The sequence below is a fragment of the Protopterus annectens genome, chromosome 6.part0 (genome assembly GCF_019279795.1).
Source record: "Protopterus annectens isolate FY-2018-M chromosome 6.part0, PAN1.0, whole genome shotgun sequence".
Classification (NCBI taxonomy): Eukaryota; Metazoa; Chordata; order Ceratodontiformes; family Protopteridae; genus Protopterus; species Protopterus annectens.
This window is the reverse complement of record NC_056737.1, coordinates 1,261,665,600-1,261,684,676: the sequence shown is the minus strand read 5'-3', so window position 1 is coordinate 1,261,684,676 and position 19,077 is coordinate 1,261,665,600. Positions and strand designations below refer to the sequence as shown.

Below are 19,077 nucleotides of genomic sequence, written 5' to 3'. Positions count from 1 at the left end.
ACTGCATAGTAACTACCTATGAACCTCTAACTCAAATGACTAGAGATTATTTTTTAATTAAACTAATTAAATATGTAAAATCACAAATGCAACCATCTAGTTAGAAAATGGCATTGCTGGCAAAACAGATTAGAATCTAACAATGTGATGTAAAATGCATAAACCTAACTAAAACGTAAACCTAACAAAGCTTAACATAACTTCTAAAACACTATTGAATCAGTAGCACAGAGTCACCAGCAGTATTAAGAAAGTCTTAAAACTTAACTCAGAACATCAGTAGCAAGCCTCTTTCAAGGAAAAAGCTAAGCAGCCTATGTAAATCTGTATTCAGTAAGTAACTTGTTTATTTAGTGCATCCCATTCATATTAATGGGAAACAGTAATCAAAACTATAAACTAATGCAGAAATATAAATAAATGAATATATGCTACCATGCTGAAATCCTCAGATTTGTTGTGCGAGTTCTAGAATAATGAGATTGAATGATCAGAAATGTAAGCTTACATACACTAAGTCGGAGGTTGCTGTTCCTTCGAATATTTCCTTTTTTCTGATGTTTCTAAGTATAGTGGGGCTCATTACAAATCTGACCATTTCAGTAGGAAGACAGAATATGTTGGAGTATGCTTAAGTTATAAATTAAATGCCTTTTACTGCAGGAATATGAGATATGGTTGACTATGTGTGGCAGTGTATGTAAGGGGGAGTGTGGGTGTGTGCATGCGCTTGCATGCATCTGTGCATATCTTGTTACACACGCATGGGTGTGTTACATAAATTGCTATATACTTACATATATATGTGTGTGTGTTTGTGTGCGTGTATATTTGTATAACCAGCATTTTTGTTAAAATCTCTAATTGTATAGTGTTTTATTTTTTTCTCCTTTTCCTGTGAAGATGATTGAAAGACAGTTTGCTGTTTAAATCGGTATTTCTGTTATTAACTTACAATGTCTCTTCCACCTCCCTTTGTTTTTTTAACCAAGTCTTTCCACCATTCTTATTTTTAATTGTTCTAGTTATTTTATTTTGGAAGTCTATGCAGACTTTGAGGATACATTTTTTTTTTTTTTTTTAGAGAAGCTGTTGCTTGCGATTAGGGTTATGTTTCAATATGTTCTACAGTATGCTGCAGTGTCAAAAGACATTTCCAAGCAAGTGAATGCTAAAAAATATGTGGGCAGTTTCCTTAGTACTGGTGATAAATCCACCCAGGATGTACAAAGTTGGCTCAGATGATTGTTCAACTCTTACCTTCAGTATGTTGATGTCACTTGAGCATTCAACTAACAGCTTGTGTACTTTAGTGTGATGCGTCTTACAGGGTCAGACATCATTTCCATTGGGTGCCAGGCTTCACTGTGAGTCATTTGCAAATGAAATTGTATTGTATGATTACAAATGTGTAAAATCATTATAATTATTTTTATTTTAAGATTGAGATTGTGGTGTTTTGGAAAACTCCATGTTTCCCTGAGATACAGTGATACTGGAGTTAGTACATTTAAGTAAGAGGTGATATGGGGGGGTTTGAGGGAATCTGTGCTCTGCAAAAATAATTTAACTGTGAAATAATGGGTTTTGATAGTCACTTCTTGACTTTCAGTAGGATACTTGGTGATCATGTCTCTGAGCATCATTCTGTATTGCATCAAACTTTAGTCATGAAGCCATTTCAGTTGCCTTTATACATGCAAGAAGGATTCTTTAATGGAAGTGTATCACCTGATAATTTCCCTCCCTCTCAACCTTACCTTGAGCCTGAGAAGTAAACTTAACTATTTTGTAATCCATTTATTTTTGTGTATACCTTTTCCCCCTGCCTGCTGGCCATTCAGCACCCATCGGTCTTGAACCCATTCTTTCTCCAGCATGAAGGTGACCAGCGGGCCCAACAAACAAGCAGCTATAGGCAGTGGTTGGTGCCTTTGCTGGAATCCTGACAAATGAGGATTTTCTTTCAGGCCCTGACCCCCGTGTCTTGTGGTTGACCTGAGCACCCACACCACCACTGGACCTGTTATACCCTCCCCTTTCATATGTATCTATATCTGTATCTACATATATAGATATATGCTACCTCCTTCATGCTTGTGAGGGTCTCCAGCTTGAGAATATCATACCTATATTCCCCTTTCTAGCCTTTTTGGTTTCTTGCAACTCCTGCTTGCTTGATTATGGTTGGCCAAATAGAACCACCACTCTCTGCCTTCTGCCTGGCTCTTCCACTGCCCAAGCTACAACCTGTTCTTCTGTTCATCTGGGTCATAGGGCTTCACCTCTCCTTACCACAGATCCAGATAGCTTTTCATCTGTTTGTGTTAATCATCTCTTCCCTTAGCCCCTTCTTATAGCTTGGGGTGTATCCTTTAAGTCTTCAGCAGGGCTGTAGAAAGGGTATTCATCTTATAATCATAGCTAATATGTCTGAGACAAAAACTAATTGAAATATTTACTGTGGTGATCACAGTTTCTTTCATTTGCTAACAGTGAGATTTCAGAGGTATATGTGCTCCAAGATTTTTTTTTGCAGGGGTGAAAAAATGGGAGGTGAGAAAAAAGGTTGAAGTCACAATGCACTCTTTGTGAAAAGCAAACACGGAATTGAACAGAGAAGATAAGAACATCAAGCAGCAGAAAACCTGCAGTCTAACATAAGGAAGGGTTAAAGCATTTTCAGTGTTGAGTACAAGCCTTGACTGGAGACATAGATTCATAGGTAAGTACTAGGTTAGGTGCCCTTTTGAGTCATTTTAAGCCTAACCAATTTTCCATTTGTTGCTTGAAGCTACCTATTCTGTTTGGTGTTGGACTGGCCTTACTCCACCCATGGTTCATTATTTATTACCCTTGGTGAGAATAACTGGGCTTATACCATAGATAATTTGAGGGGATCCATGCATCGGATGAAGCATTTAGGGTCTACATCTGTCCATTATTAGTTCAGGGAGCAGTCCTGGGGTAAATTTTCTATTACACATCCATAGATCCAAGATGCACTTGAATATGGACAGGGATGAGTTTTGTTTTACTTGGATGGGGAGTCTGTTCCAGAGCAGTGGTAGCCTCTGCAAGATATACTTGCCCCTCCAAACCATTCTGTTGATATTGCAGAAGACATTTAGATCTCTAAACCAAGTATTTATTGATGCCGTTTGACATAGTGCTGCAGCAGGAGTCAGCTGATGACAGAGAGGAAACGTGAAGAAAATGCTTGTCATCAGAAAACCATATAATGAAGACAAGTTGGAAATAGATATTGAACTGAAATGCTTATTTCAGAATATTTATTAATTTTAATATTTTCCAGTTAACCTTTTGAGAGAGACAGTTATTTAATATTATTATTTTTTGAGGAATAAACCTGCATCTATGACAATATAAACTTTATAAAAATTTATGAAGAAATAAGTTGATGAAGGGTGATATGTCTAGTTATTAGAAATAATGTACTACAAGTTACTTTAAAGGCACGTGTGCATTCTTGTGCACACATATAGTTGATTGTATTTCAACCAATTCGTTATCCAAATCAAACTTTTCAGCTTGCTTTTTCCACAGGAAACTAATGCCACTTGAATGCTTATTTCTAGCACCTTTGTTTCTGGATATGACAAAAGAAGCTTTATATGGTGCAGATAATTGGCTTTGTAAGGATTCAGCATTCTTTTTCAACATTTCTTTTCCTCTCAGATTCAAAATCAGGTTTCACATGGTTGTTTAACATACTCAGTATAATCATAAGGGCAGAATTGTCCTAAGTAATGTGCTTTGTTGTTAAGCTCTTTCTTTCTTTGTTAAACAAGCCCTTCTGCATAAGAACTTGTCCTTGGCAAAACAAAAAGATTAACGTGGTTGCTTTCCAAGGAAAATGTTTTCCAGAAAAGAAGAATGAACGTGTTCCTTTCTGAAAAGCGACCTCTTGTATCCTTAAAGCAGTACGTCATTCATGTTATCTAAGCCTTGCTTATTAGTTGTCTGATGTGTGATTTGTGCAGTGTTACATGCCACGAAACAAGCAATGCAGTTAGAAAAGTGATGCTTAGCAACTCGTTACATTAGAGTAACAGGTGTAGTGACGTTCTCTGTACACAAATCACATTCATTAAACACAGAAATCAAGTAAATAAATAATGCCCTTGGTGTTACAAGTTTCATATGACAAAATAGCAGTGATTTGTACTTGACTGTGTAAGAACCTTGGAAAGCAACTATGTTAATCTTTTTGTTTTGCCAAGGCTCCATATACCAACCATTGCACATATTTTGTTGTGCTGAATAAGTTAGTGTGTCTGAGTGCGTGTATGTGTGTGCTCATATAAAAGACTGATAAAATTAAAAAAAAAAAAAAAAGGTCATAACAGTGATGTACTCTGAACAAAGAAACTTTAATGTAAAACTAAGCTCCATATACCAACAACTATTTTTTAACAGCATGAAATTACCTGATAATAATAAAGTAATTAAGTTAATTGGAAAGGCCAACATTTATAACCAGTGCATTTGGAAAGGTAATTTTTTTTTGCAAAGTTTCTGAAGCTGATGAAGCTCTCCCGTACCTGGAAGCTGTAATGCAAAAGGTTATGATCTTGAGTTTTGCTTTCGAGAGTAATTTTTAACTCCATTTTTAAACATATAAACTAGTTTTATTTGCCAAACAAATAATAATCCTGTATGTCTTTTGTGGTCTGAAAGTGGTAACAGAAATCTCCATTTAGAAATCCTGAAGTCAAAAACCGGTCTACTTTTCAAATGAAATGGTAATGCGATAACAAACTATAAATGCGTGATCACCCATGCCCAAGCCTACATGTACACCTTAAAATACCCTAGAATATCAAAACTTGTCAGATACATTTGGGCAGCATGGCTTGGCTTTAAAAGGCCCATTGGGGTCATTAACTGAATAATGGCTTGTGTGAGTAATCACAAAATCATCATTTTTGAAATCCTTCCCCTTCAACTATTTAAATTTATTGGCCATCCTACTGTATTCCATGGTACCAGAATACAAAAGTGACCACCCCTTTCAATCCATCTTGCTGTTTTAAAAATAGTAACTCTCCACTACACCTTAACTTTTTAAACAGATAAAACTTCATCTAACTTCTCTAGTGCACACTGCAGTGTGCATTTTTTTTCATCTTACCTTTAAGCATCCTTGTGACTAGCACTTGCTCTAATACCTACTGGAAAACACTAGGAAGCCTTAAACTGATACAAGCACTCAACTCTCCTTGTTAATAAAGAGAAATTAATCATAGGCACTAAACAGCCTGTAATTGCAAAGTACCTTGGTAAGGTAAGGGAAAACAGCTCCTGTACTTTACATAACAAAAAAAAAAAAAGCATCAAACCAAGCATGTCCAAGGGCCAGCTTCCGAGCTTCCGGTGATTTCTCCTGTCCACCTGGTGAATCTGGGCATACAGGGGCAATGAAGCAATTGCCTCATGTACACAGACAACCCTCTCCTCTTACCACTCAACACTCCAACCTGTGAGAGATGCACTTACATAGCCAAAATGGAAGCAAAGCTCTCTCCACCCAAGATTGTGCTAGACAGTCAAGAGGAGAAGGTTAACACCCATACTACACCTCAAGCAACACATAGCCCTTCTAAACCCACACCATCAACACCCACATATAGCAACACTAAATCCACATATGCAGAGGCCCTTAACTGTAACCTGTCCAAGCAACAAGGACCTCTGAAGCTGAAACCCAAACTCCAATCACAACCAAAGTGTCACATAGCTCACAACACCAGTGTGACACCCAGCAACAGCCCCTAAGGCAAGACAATGTACCTAACACGTTAGTCATTGGTGACTCTATAGTCCGGCACACTGATGTCCCACTCACCAGGTTGAACAAGGAGAAAATTACAGTCAGCTGCCTGTCAGGTGCCAGAATCCGCCACATAACGCATGCAGGTCACTCCACAACAAGTACAAATATGACTCTGTCATTGTCCATGTTGGAGTGAGTGACTTTAGACGTACCTCCCTGGACTACATGAAAAGAGACGTGGAAGAGCTCTCAGATCATGTGGCTCAGGCAAGTATGACCCTAGCCCTGAGTAGCATCCTGCCTTCGCCCAGAATGATACCACAATATAAGGACGAAATGATTGATTTCAACAATTGGCTGAGCTTCTGGTGTCATTCAAAGGGGATCCAGTATCTGTCTGCCTGGGATGACATGATCGACAGACCACAATGGTTTGCCAGAGATGGCCTGCACCTGTCGCCCCTGGGATTCAGTTTACTGGCTAAGGCTCTTGCCACCCCTATAGTGCCTTTTTTAGGCAAAGTTCAAAGGACAAAACCACCATCGTAACACGTACAAGCATGCAAAATCTGAAGGTAATGTTACTCAGTGCTAGAAGTCTAAACCTCAAAATGCACTCTGTCGAGGCACTCCTAAAAATAGAGAACATTGATATCTGTGCTGTAACTGAGAACTGGTTCAAGGCTCCAGAGATCACCCCTGCAGTACCAGGCTACAACTCTTACCACACGTTTTGGCCACCAAACCAGGACTGAAACACTAAAGGTGGAGGAGTGTCAATATTCACCAAGGATATTCACACCACCAGGCTAGTTGCCCAAAAGAATGCGTCTGAAATTCTCCAGGTGCAACTAACACTAGGTAAGACTGCAATCCAAATTCTAGCTTGCTACAGATCCCCCACCATGCCCCAAGATTCTCACTACACCTTTCTAAACATACTGGAAAATGTTAAGGTAGAACCAAACACCCTAATACTGGGTGATTTTAACTACCCTGCCATTAACTGGGAAAACTACTCGTGTACCAACACCTTTGCCCAACGGTTCTTGGAATTCATAAATTCCAACGCCCTGGATCAACTAATCCATAGTCCCACCAGGGGCTCCAGTATCCTAGACCTGGTCATTACCAACATGGGAAATCAATGCTCCACACCTATGGTCACCCCCTCGTTAGTCAGGTCTGACCATAAGCTAATCACCCTTAACATCCACATCCCACCCCCACCCCCCAGTAAGAAAACCTCCATAAAAAACTTCTCCAAAGCCAACCTCATGCTACTCAAGTCAGAAGTGACAAACTTCATGACACCCATGCAGACGGGAACTGAAAGTTCAACTGCTGAATCCTACACTAAGGCACTGTACGAGCACATCCACTTATGCATGAATCGTGCCATCCCAAATAGAACCAAGATGCTCTCATCCAAAAAAAGGAAGCCAATCTGGTGGTCCCTGCCATAAACAAACTTTACAACAAAAGGAAGAAAGTGTTGCAGAAAAGAGGAAAATCCCAGGATGCAAAATCTCCCTTACCAGCCTCAGTAAGAAACTGAGATCCCTCATAAAATCCTCCAAAGCTAGTTACGAAATTAACATTGCGAAGATTCCAAAGGCAAGCACAAGGCATTCTATAACTATGCCAAGAATCTAAATGTCAATGCTCAGATCTGCTCTGAGCTAAAACAGAATGGCATTAAATATACTGATCGCAAGGATATTGCCAATATCCTGGCAGATCGATTCAGTGCCAACTTCACCCCCCTGTCACCCCCTAAATGGCCCATCTCAATACCGGAAGATTGCCAAATTCTGGTAATAACGGCCACACAGGTAAAAAACGCACTATCCAAAGCTAAGAATACAGCATCCATGGGACCAGATGACATCCCGGGCTGTGTACTACATGAACTACAATATGAACTAGCACCTCACCTAAGTGTCATGTTTAATCATAGCCTCACCTCAGGTTTCGTACCTACAGAATGGAGCAGAGCTACAGTTATCCCACTTCACAAGGGGGAATCCACCTTGGATCCCGGAAACTACCATCCCATCAGTCTGACGAGCCTTATCTGCAAGGCTATGGAGCGTATTATCATGGAACTTATAAACAAAGACATTGGCAACCTTCAAACACTGGACCCCACCCAGTTTGGGTTCATGAAGGGCCGATCTTGTCTCCTGAACCTGATTGACTTCTTCGAATCAGTCTCCAGAGCCATGGACAAGGGTAAGGTGGTTCACACAGAGTATCTAGACCTTGCCAAGGCCTTTGACACCATCCCCCACTCTGGAATCATAGATAAACTTATTAAGCTGGGCATTAATCCCTACGTCACCCAATGGGTTGCTAACTGTCTTACTGATAGAACCCACACTGTAAAAGTAGCCGACTCCAAATTCAGCTCCAGACAAGTGGAGTACCTCAGGGTTCAGTCCTGGGACCGCTCTTGTTTGGCATCTACTTCTCTGAAGTACAGGCCAACACTAAGGGACTCTGGCTAACAAAGTTCGCAGATGACTGCAAACTGGGAGCCATTATTGAATCCCCAAATGATGTGGATACTCTACAAAAGTGCCTTACAGAAACAGATGCTTGGTGCCAGAGCCATGGGCTCAAGCTCAATGCCAAGAAATGTATAGTTATCCCCTTTGGGAAAAAAAACATGTACACGTGAATTACCATATAGGTGGCAGTACACTAAACACCAGAAGTGTGATAAGAGACTTAGGGACACAGGTGGACAATGGTCTCACCTTCGATAACCACATCACCACAACAGTCAGGAAATCCTTCTATGTGGCACACCTCATCACTAAGGGCTTTTCATCCAGAAAAAAGGAGATCATTGTCCCACTGTACTCATCCCTTATTAGACCCATTATAGAATACAATGCCCCGTTTGGTATGTACCTCTCAAGACAGCTGCAACAACTGGAAAGGCCGCAGAAATACCTCACTAAAAAAAAAAATCACAGGCCTAAAGCAGATGCCCTACGCTGACCGCCTTAAAAAACTCCAGCTATACTCTGTCGCATATAGTCTACTCAGAGGCGATCTCTGCTTAACATACAAGGCTATGTCAAACCCAGAGCTGTTGGAAATGCTACACTTAAAGAAATCCCAATCCCTCAGAGCCACACGCTCCAGGGATCTAAACCATGTCATCACAATAAACAAAACATGCCAGAGGGATAGGTTCCTGACCCAGAGACTCCCCAGACTCTGGAATAGTTTGCCCATACATGTCAAGCAGAGTGCCTCTTTGGCCCTCTTTAAAAGGAACCTTGACGATTGGATGGGAGAAAGGAAATTCACCCCAGGGATCACGTCATTCGCCCTGTTAGGGGTCCAGGGAAGTAAATAGTGTGGAAAGAAATAGCCATGGAATTGTTATGGCTAGGCTTGCATAGGCCCTAGGGCTGATAGACTAGTACCAACCTACGAACCTATAATCACCTATGAACAAATAGCGTCAGGGCTGTAGCAGTGGTAGAAGTTATTTTGAAGTGCTAAACCTTTCACATTGAGGAGATCGGTTAGGTTAGAAAGTCATTTAAGTTGGCAGAACATTTACTGTCTTATCAGCATGAGCATAATAAAAGTTCCTGTAACCTAAAACACATTTCCTTTAATCCAGTCATAGAAAGAACTAGTGGAATATTCAACGTTCTGCAGCCACTGTGCATATTTTGTTGTGCTAAATAAGTTAGTGTGTCTGATCTTATGTGTGTGTGTGTGTGTGTGTGTGTGTGTGTGTATACCTCTCTCTCTTTGACATAGCATATTGGTGGCTGATCCCTTTTTTTTTTTTTTTTAATTTCTTTATTGCAGTTTTTTAGGTTACAACATATAAGACATTATACAATAAGATACACACACAACATACAACAAAACATAACATTCTATATACAATATATACAAAGAAGTCACTTCAAAAATCCAGTTTTTGTACTAACCACATATTCTGCAGTGGTGAGAAGAATAAAACAGTACCATTAGTTGCTTATTACATATACTAGGGAAAGTCAAACTAAAACCTCTTTATATAGGGTATGTGTTTTTTTAATCAACTTATCTACGCAAATATTTATAAAATGACAATGTTAAAAAGGTTCTAAGTATATCCTTATTGATTGTCTTACATATATTGCATATTTCACTTTTAGATTTAATATTTTTACCTCTTGAGAATGAAATCTAATAAGTATTCCCAATACTCTTGGTAATATTTACGTTTCTTAGTAACATATAGTAGCTTGTGGGAGGCAATGTATTTGATTGCTACATTTCTAAAACCTTCCCATGTGAGTGGGGTTGCAATAGTCCAGTTCTTTGTAATATAGAATTTGACTAAAGAACATATGGTGGTGAGGACATGCTGTAAGACGCTGGGAAGATTATTCATATTTATGTGCAGTATATTTTTTGGTAGCCCATTTTCTCTAGTCGTGCCCGTAGTGAACACCATAAGTTATGAACTTTATTACATTCCCACATAACATGTTGAATGTCTGCTGGTTGTTTCTTTCAGTGAGGACATTCAGGTGTGTATTTGTTATTAAATTTGCTCATTTTTTTGACGGGTAAAGTATGCATTATTGTTAATCATAAGTTGGGTGTAGAATAACTTTTTGAACGGGCTGAATTTGAGCGTGTTTTCGATGGCATCTTTTTTATTTTTTCAGTAATTTATGGGTTTTTCTTCTGCCAGTATGAGGAGAATAAAGAACAATTCTGATGTTTTATATCATTTATAAGTTTATAGACTCTAGAGATTGTTTTCCCCTTCGTAGTTAGATTTCTTAGAATTAACTGGGACAAACTAGTATCTTGTTTAACAAAATTTTCAGTATGACATTTAGTGTTTACAAGGTATTTGAGTGAGTTCATAATAATTATGTATTTCTTTGGGAGATTTAATTGCTCTCGTAATTGTGTAATATCACATTCCTTCCATTTATAAATTTCCCATACTGTAATATCTCTTATTAAGGGATACTCTTGCAAGTTTATCAGTTTATTATTTAGTAGCAAATTAGGATGAAGGTGTATAGGTTGCAGTAGAAGGAGGGCATTTAATAATTGTACAGATGAAAAGAGCTTTTGAGTAGTTAAAACCATTTGTTTAATAAGTGGATATTCTTAACATAAACAGAGTTTTGGTTTAAGTTTAACAATAGGAGAGCCCTAGAATTGCACCCAAGTGTCTTAATTTGTTCATACCAAATTCTAGACCATAAGGGGGGACCATACATTTGTATTTGATTCATAATTTAAGATTTGACATAGTCTATATGCCTGGATAATACTGTAGTATAATTTAAAATCAGGTAACCCTAACCCACCTTTAGATTTAGGAAGTATAAGCTTTTCATATTTGATTCTAGTAGATTTAGTATACCAAATAAATATGGATATACTTCTTTCCATGTCTATAAAAAATGTTTGAGGTATAATTGTGAAGGTAGAGTTCATTTGGAAAAGAATTCTTGGTAGCATGTTCATCTTAACGATACTGCTTTTGATAACAAAGACATATTGATATTTTTCCATCCGTTCATATCATTTTCAATAGTATTCCAAGTATGGGTTAAGTTATTTTTAATAATTTCACTAAAATTAGGAGTATATATTACCCCCAAATATTTTAGTTGATAAGTTATCTTTATTTTGCCCTCCGGGAAGTAAAAGTGCATATGTCCTATGGGATTTAGTGGGAAAAGTTGGGATTTCTTTGGATTTAGTTTGTAATTTGAAATCTCTGAGAATTTTTCAATGGCTGTCAGTATTTTAGGAAAATGTGTTGTGGGGAGTTGTAAGTATATATTTAAGTTGTCAGTAAATGCCGAATATATAATGTTGGTATTTAATACTTTTGGAACTTGTACAAAAGATTTCTGTGATGTATAAAGAAGTAGGGGTTCTAGGTATAAATTAAAGAGGTAAGGAGAAAGTGGACACCCTTGTCTCATGGCATTTGAAATAGGGATAGGTTTTGTTTTATTACTGTTAATCTGAATGGAAGTTGAGGCCATTTGATATAAAACCTTAACTTTATTAATAAATTCTTTAGGAAAGCAAAATAAAGGCATAACATTAAATAAAAAGTTTAAATTTACTCTGTCGTAAGCTTTACTAGCATCTATGGCAATAACGTATTTCGGATGTTTATCTGTTTTTAGTAATCTGATAGCTGTGTCTAGTAACAGAGTGTTATCACTTGTTTGCCTATGTACCATAAAACCTAACTTATTATGCAATATACTAGAGGGAAGTATATTTTTCAACCTGTTGGGGGCTAAAATTTGAGCAAAGATTTTAAAGTTAGTATTTATGAGTGCTATTGGTCTATAATTAGTGGGATCCGTCGGGACAGAATTCGGTTTAAGTAGAAGGATGGTCTTAGAATTATTTATATACAAGTCTGTTATCTCATGTTGTATTATATAGTTATATACTTTAAGTAGGATTTTAGAGACCGGTGCTGAGAATATTTTATAAAATTCAGAGGTAAATCCAGCAGGTCCTGGAGATTTACCTGACTTGAGATTTTTTTGTTGCTTCTTTTATTTCTGTTAGGTGTAGTGGTGCCCCTAAAAGTTTTTGTTGTTCTTGTGTAACTTGTGGAAATTTTAAATTTTGAATGAACTCATTAAATTTGTCATTTGAGGGTGGTAAGTGCATGTTGTACAGCCTTTTATATATGTTCTCAAGTACATTTAATATGTCTTGGTTTTCCTGAAATTTATGTCCTTCATAATGTAACTCTTTAATTTTTGGTGGGCCACTCTTAATATTTATTAGCCTGGCTAGAAATATTGAGGGTGTTTGAGCCCATTTTGAGTATTGATATAAAGGACCTGCTTTCTATAAAAGTTACATTTTCTAAGTAATGCTTATATATAGTTGTTTTTGCCATTCCATACATTTTTCCTCTAATTCTTTTGAATATTTTTGTTGTAATTGTAGTTCTGCTGACAATTTGCGATTCTAATGTGGTTTTGGTATTATTATTATATTTTTTTCTTAAACCAGGCAGATTTTTGAATTATGACACCTCTAATAACTGCTTTTGCAGCTTCCCATTGCTTATCATAAGGTATTGCAGTAATTATGATTTCTTCATCTAATTTTAAGTGAGTATACTGTTTATCTCTTTAGCTACTTCTTGTTTCTGAATAATTTTTGGGTTTAAAGTCCACTTATTAAAATAAGATATGTTTTGGCTGAAATTTAGCAGGTTTATGAATATATTAATTTTAGAATGATCCAAGATAGATCTAGGTGAACTGCTGTATTCTAGCTTATACGACCGAAAGAACTGAGAGATTAGGAAGGCGTCTATTCTAGACCAAGATTTATGAGACGTAGAAAAGAAGGTATATCTGGATATTGTTTTGTCATGTTGGATATTCTCATATGGATCAAATAGCTCAAAAGTATTTTGTAATTCAGTAAGAGCTATATCTATGATATGCGGTTGCTTGGTTTCTTTATTGGATCTATCTTTGTCAGGTTCCATTACTGCATTCCAATCTCCCCCGATTATATATAAATGATTAGGAAATTCAGTAAGTAAGTTAAAGATTTCATAAATAAACGTTTGTTGGTTAGAGCAGGGACTATATATATTTAGGAAAAGTAAAGGTTTATTTATGCTATGGAAATTTGAGGTAAACTGATCCCTTTAAATGTAAGGCTGATCCCTTTAAATGTGCTAGCCTAAAAGGGTCAGGTCAGATAACATAATGGTAGATGGTCCCTTTAAGAAGGTTAACCTATAAATAAGCAAGGATTCTAGCGCTAATGAGTGACAGCACCCTATTGGGTGTTTGAAGTAAATTCCTCTAGTGCATAGCTGATTTGTGGCCTTTGCATCTGAGGAGAGTTCAGGAAGTACTCCATTTGGAGTTATTTACACCACAAGGAAGAATGAAAGTATTCCAGATGGTATCCCTATGAGGGAATGTGATACTTCAGAGGAGGAGCCACATGGATTTATTACTCCCTGGATATAAGGTGAAGCCTTTTTTTTTTTGTTGTTAATGTTGTTGAAGTTGGGGGTTGGCATAATAGGTGAGGTGTTTGCCTCACATTCAGGAGGTACAAGGTTTGAGTCTCACTAAAGAGAAATTGGCTAGGCTTAAAATGTTCCACAAGGGCAGCTAGCCTAATACTTACCTATGAATCCATGGAAGAAAATACTTCTGCTGTCTAGAAGTACTGTCTTATTTTTGCCAGTGACTGTGCTACAGTATTTTTAGAAAAAAAGCACTGCATCCAAGTTTAAAAGTCTGCTGTACTGTAGAAAAGCTTCTCTGATAGGTGAATTTATTTATCTGGACTGTGGACTAACTTGTTCTATAGGAAGATAGGTGAATTTATTTATCTGGAGTGTGGACTAACTTGTTCGATAGGAAGCTTTACTTTGTTGGGCAGTCATGTGGTTGTAGTTCCTGATATGACTATAAATTGAGAAAAGTCTGCTAATATCCCTTTGAAGAGGATTGCTGTGATACTGGTCATGCCTGCCAATGGAAAGGGAATTGGGATTGATTGATAACCTAAAAGATATCTGTCTTTCACGTTCACATAGTAGAGCCTGTCTTTTTAGGTAGGCAACACTTCTAGAACAAAATATGTGCCGTTGGTCTTTCTACAGCATCCAGATTACTAATAAGCTGCAGGCCATGGTGGCTGAAGTTTTATGAGAGAGAGTTTCAGTGTGCTGTTCTGCACAGATGACTTTATGAACTGGCCCCTTGGCCTCCTCCTCCTCCTCCTCCTCAGAAATTGTTTGTTTCATAGATATTTCAAGGCCTTTGGGACTCATGACCATTCACTCCTTCCCAGTACCTTCATTCAGGCAGCACCTTCTTGCACCAGGAGAGCATACTGGTCAGTCCAGGAGTAAATTTGTGGAAACCAGTCCAACCATATATTTTATATTTAATGGAAGATAGTAAGTTGCACTGCTTAACACGCAGGGAAGTTTATTGCAGAGATTTGGGAGGCGTTAAGTTTTAAACATGTCCCACTATCATGCTTTATTTATCTGTTAGTAGCTGCTTGGGATCCTTGTTCTAATATTGATGGAGATATTGGACTTGCCGAGAAACAGGAGATCATCCATTAGAAGTCTGCAAGAAACAAAATAAAGGGATAGAGCTTCCAACTTCTCTTGATAGCTCAGGGACTTTAGGCCCATGATCTTTTTGGTTAGGTACTTTTGTGGTCTTTCTGATTGTCATTTATTTAACATTTGTTTGCCAGGATAGTCCGACTGAACAACAAATGTCTGTTTTCAGCTGAGTCCTGGGGAGAAAAACTCCATAAGTTTACAGAGAGAAGAAAATTTTACAAAAGAGACATTACAGAGCAGTAGCATACAGATTGCAGACTTTACAGCAGTTAGTATACACTGAGGATATTACCCCTTTTGGTTGAAAATACAAGTGTACAAAATATACAGTGAAAGTGATAAGAACCTGGTAGAGCATTGCAAGATATTTCACAATTGAATAAGAGTATACAAATGTTTAAATTTCCATGTATACATTCAAGCAAATATACATGAAAGAGCATATATATATATATATATATATATATATATATATATATATATATATATATGTATATATATATATATATATATATATATAGATATAGATATACACACACACACACACACACACACACATTTAAATTTCCATGTATACATTCAAGCAAATATACATGAAAGAGTAATATATATATATATATATATATATATATATATATATATATATATATATATATATATATATATATATATACACACACACACACACACGTACATACACTCATATGTAGGTTATTGCTCACACATGGATAGGTATAGTCAGAAAGTGTTTTGTGTTGTCTAGGACAGATGGGGTGTAGAAATAGTGAGTGGATATGTTTAGTGAGATCCATCAAAAAGGGGACATTGTACTCTATCCCTTATTTGCCTGATCAGTGCCAGCACTGAATGGTCCCAGGTGTTTGACAATGAATTCTCATAAAAGGCGTGTTCCGGTTATGTAAAATAGGGGGAGAACATTAGGTCAGCAGATGCTCACGTTCAGCAATTAACTGTCAGATGAAGCAAAAAAAAAAAGTAACAGTTTCGGTAGTATCCATAAAAGTTCAGCAGCTAACCAGTTGGCCCATGTGTGTCAGTTTGGAGGTAGTAAATTTTTTATAGTATTAAGATGGACTTTGATTAGAAAAAGGTTACCAACTCCATTCCAGTTCTTTTCCCTGGAGTTCTTGTTTTAAGTAGTGGTGGCTAGAAATCATTCTAAGAGGATCTAATATTTGTCAGCTTGGGAGACCATGGTCAACAGACCACATTGCTTTACCAAGGATAGTCTGTACCTTTCCCCTCTAGTTTTTTGAATACTGGCTAAAACTTTATCCACCCCCATAGTGCCTTATTTTAGGCAATACCAAATTGACAAACCTACAGACTTAGCAGAATTAACTCAGTTGAACCTGAGCTGTTTGATTCTCACATGGGTTAATTGGCTAGGCTTAAATGGCCCACAAGGGCAGTTATCCTAGTACTAATCAATGAACCTGTAAATAAAAAGTACACTCCCTTCAAGACCTCCTCACACTTGAGAATGTTTACATCTGTGCTTTTACGGAGACATGATTTAAAGCAGCAGAGAGTACCCCAGCACTGCAAGGTTTCATTGCATTCCACACTTTTAGACCAGTAGTTGCACAGACAAGGACTAAAGGTAGAGGTGTCTCAATAATATATCAATAACTAAGGTGAAGGGTAGAGGTGTCTCAATAATATATCAATAACTAAGGTGGTCAGACAGGATCATGTGCTAGAGTACTTCCATGTGCAGATCACCACAGACAAAATCCCACACCATATCCTACCCATCTGTAGGTCATCCTCCATATCACAAGAAGCTGACAATGCATGCTTAGACCTACTAGAGACATTTACTATCCAACCCAGCACCCTACTCATGGGAAACTTAGTTCTCCTCTACAGACTGGGAGTCCTACACTGCCTTAAATTTACAGGCACAGAGATTCTTGGACTTTGTAAATACAAACACCCATTACCATATAGTAAATATGCCCACTATAGGCTCCAGGATACTAGACTTCATTCTCACAGATATGAGAGAACACTGCAACCCCCCCCATGTCTCGTCCTCCCTGTTAATGTCCGACCATAAAGCTGTCCCTTTGAAATCAAAATCTACTCTGTAATCCCAATAAAACCAGTAGCATCTAGGAACTTTTCCCAGGCAAATTACCTTTCAGTAAGTGATGGTTTGTCAGAATTCATTCCCTTTCCAAACCCTGAGAATACAGCAGTTTATTTTGAATTGTGCTCAGAAACTATACAACTGTATCGGTGCGGCTGTACTTAACAGAAGTAAGCCCAGAATTTGACCTAGAAACAAACTGCCGTGGTGACATCCCAAATTAAACGGGATGTACAACAAAAGGAAAAAATATGGCAAAAATCAGGAAGGGTAATTCCCATAAAGATGATAAGTCTCTCATCAAAGTAAATAGGGCTAGTTAGGTCAAGTAAAGCCAACTTTGAGTTTAAGATAGCTTCCCAGGTGAAAGATAATCATAAGGCCTTCTACAGTTATGTCAGTGACCTCAAATTCATTCTCAGGGGATAGCTCAGTTTATTCTCCTTTGGGGGGGGGGTCTCTTTCTCTGAGACTATTGCCAGAGTGTGCCAGTTTTTTTCAGTGGGAGAACACTGAGGTTTCTCAGTCCCTCAGAAAATACTATGACCCTTTACAGAAGGAATTTCCAGAACTTTCACCCATTCCTACAGTTCTGTCACCTTTGGAGAATGTATGTATCACTTCTTTTAAATTATCCTGCTAGTCAGCCAACTGTCCCTAAAAAGGCAGATAAAATTTATAAAGTTCCTTAATCTTTTAAGTTTTTATACACTTTTTCCAAACCTGACCCAGCAGTTATAGCTTTAGTTAATCCTACTGCTGATCAAAATGTTTAGTTAATTCCAGTCCTACTCTTTTTGATAAGGATGGGAAAATTATTGATAAGTATGGGGGAAAAGAGTATGCTTCTTCAACTTTGATTTTCAGAATTTTGAATTGTCAAGCTCATATGTTAGTTTATTCTGACTAATTATGATAGCGTGAGGGATGTATTGTCTGCAGTTTCTTCTTGTGAAGAAACGTCTGCTTTAAATAATTTAGTTTCTGTTGTTGAACGGGTCTCTACTCAGGGGCGGCTCGTGGCATCGGGCTGCCGGACTGTAGCCCCCTCAAAATAAAAAATAGAAAGAAAAATGATGAAAAATAAAAAATAATTTTTGAAATCAAGGGATTCAAGAGATGCAAGCAGTAGTCCCTACACTGTCGGTCTATGCGCATGCTCAAGGTAGTCCGCAGTCCCCATAGGGGACACAAGAGGCCTGTGCACTTTTAAAGTGCACAGACTCGCCAGGATTATGGGTCGCGTCCGACTGCAAGAGCAGCAGCAGGACTCGGACGGAGCATTAGGGATCTCCGGAAGGAGCATTAGGATCTCCGGGCAGGAGCATTAGGATCTCGCAGTCTTTCAGTATTGCTGGAAGGATGTACGTTAGCTGGATATATTCAGGTAAGGTGCTTTTACAATGTTTATTTGTGTGTATGGTGCGTTTTACCTTACTGGAGTTTGTGTATGGTGCTTATGTTTTACTGGAGTATGTGTATGGTGCTTATGTTTTACTGGGGGGGGGGGGTGTGTGTGTGTGTGTGTGTGTGAAAATGCCCCAGGTGCTTATGGTGGTGTGGTAGGGAATACCTCAGGCTTGAACCCTGTACCCTGTATGCAGGTGTTAAAGACTTGAGTTCCCTACCCACCACCATTTGTAAAAAAATTTCAGATTTTTGCCTCATATTCGATCTGATCTGTTCCTCATAATATCTGTGGTTTGTAAATGTTGCAATGCTTGATATTTGATGGTGTAGTAGTAGCATTGTTGCCTCACAGCTGCAGTTCTTGGGTTTGATTCTTAGCTGGGGTTCCTTCTTTGTGGGGTTTGTATCTTCTCCCTGTGTTTGTGTGGGTTTGCTTTTGTGTCCTCCCATGTTACAAAGACATGTCTGCATTATTTCTTCCTGGGCCTCTGCTGAAAATTGTTTATTTGTTCCAAGTCAGACTGTCCTGATTAAAAATGTTAAAATTGACAGGCATTTGAATTTCAGACTTAAGGGTTTCTGAATGTTTAATTCCTTGCATTT

General features: G+C 38.0%; 1 protein-coding gene across 3 annotated transcripts in view; it reads left to right on the top strand.

Moving 5' to 3' along the window:
- The window catches only part of GTDC1 (glycosyltransferase like domain containing 1), a 3,282,804-nt gene that overhangs the window by 2,317,922 nt on the left and 945,805 nt on the right, over positions 1-19,077 (top strand). The gene's annotated exons all lie outside the window — the stretch shown is intronic.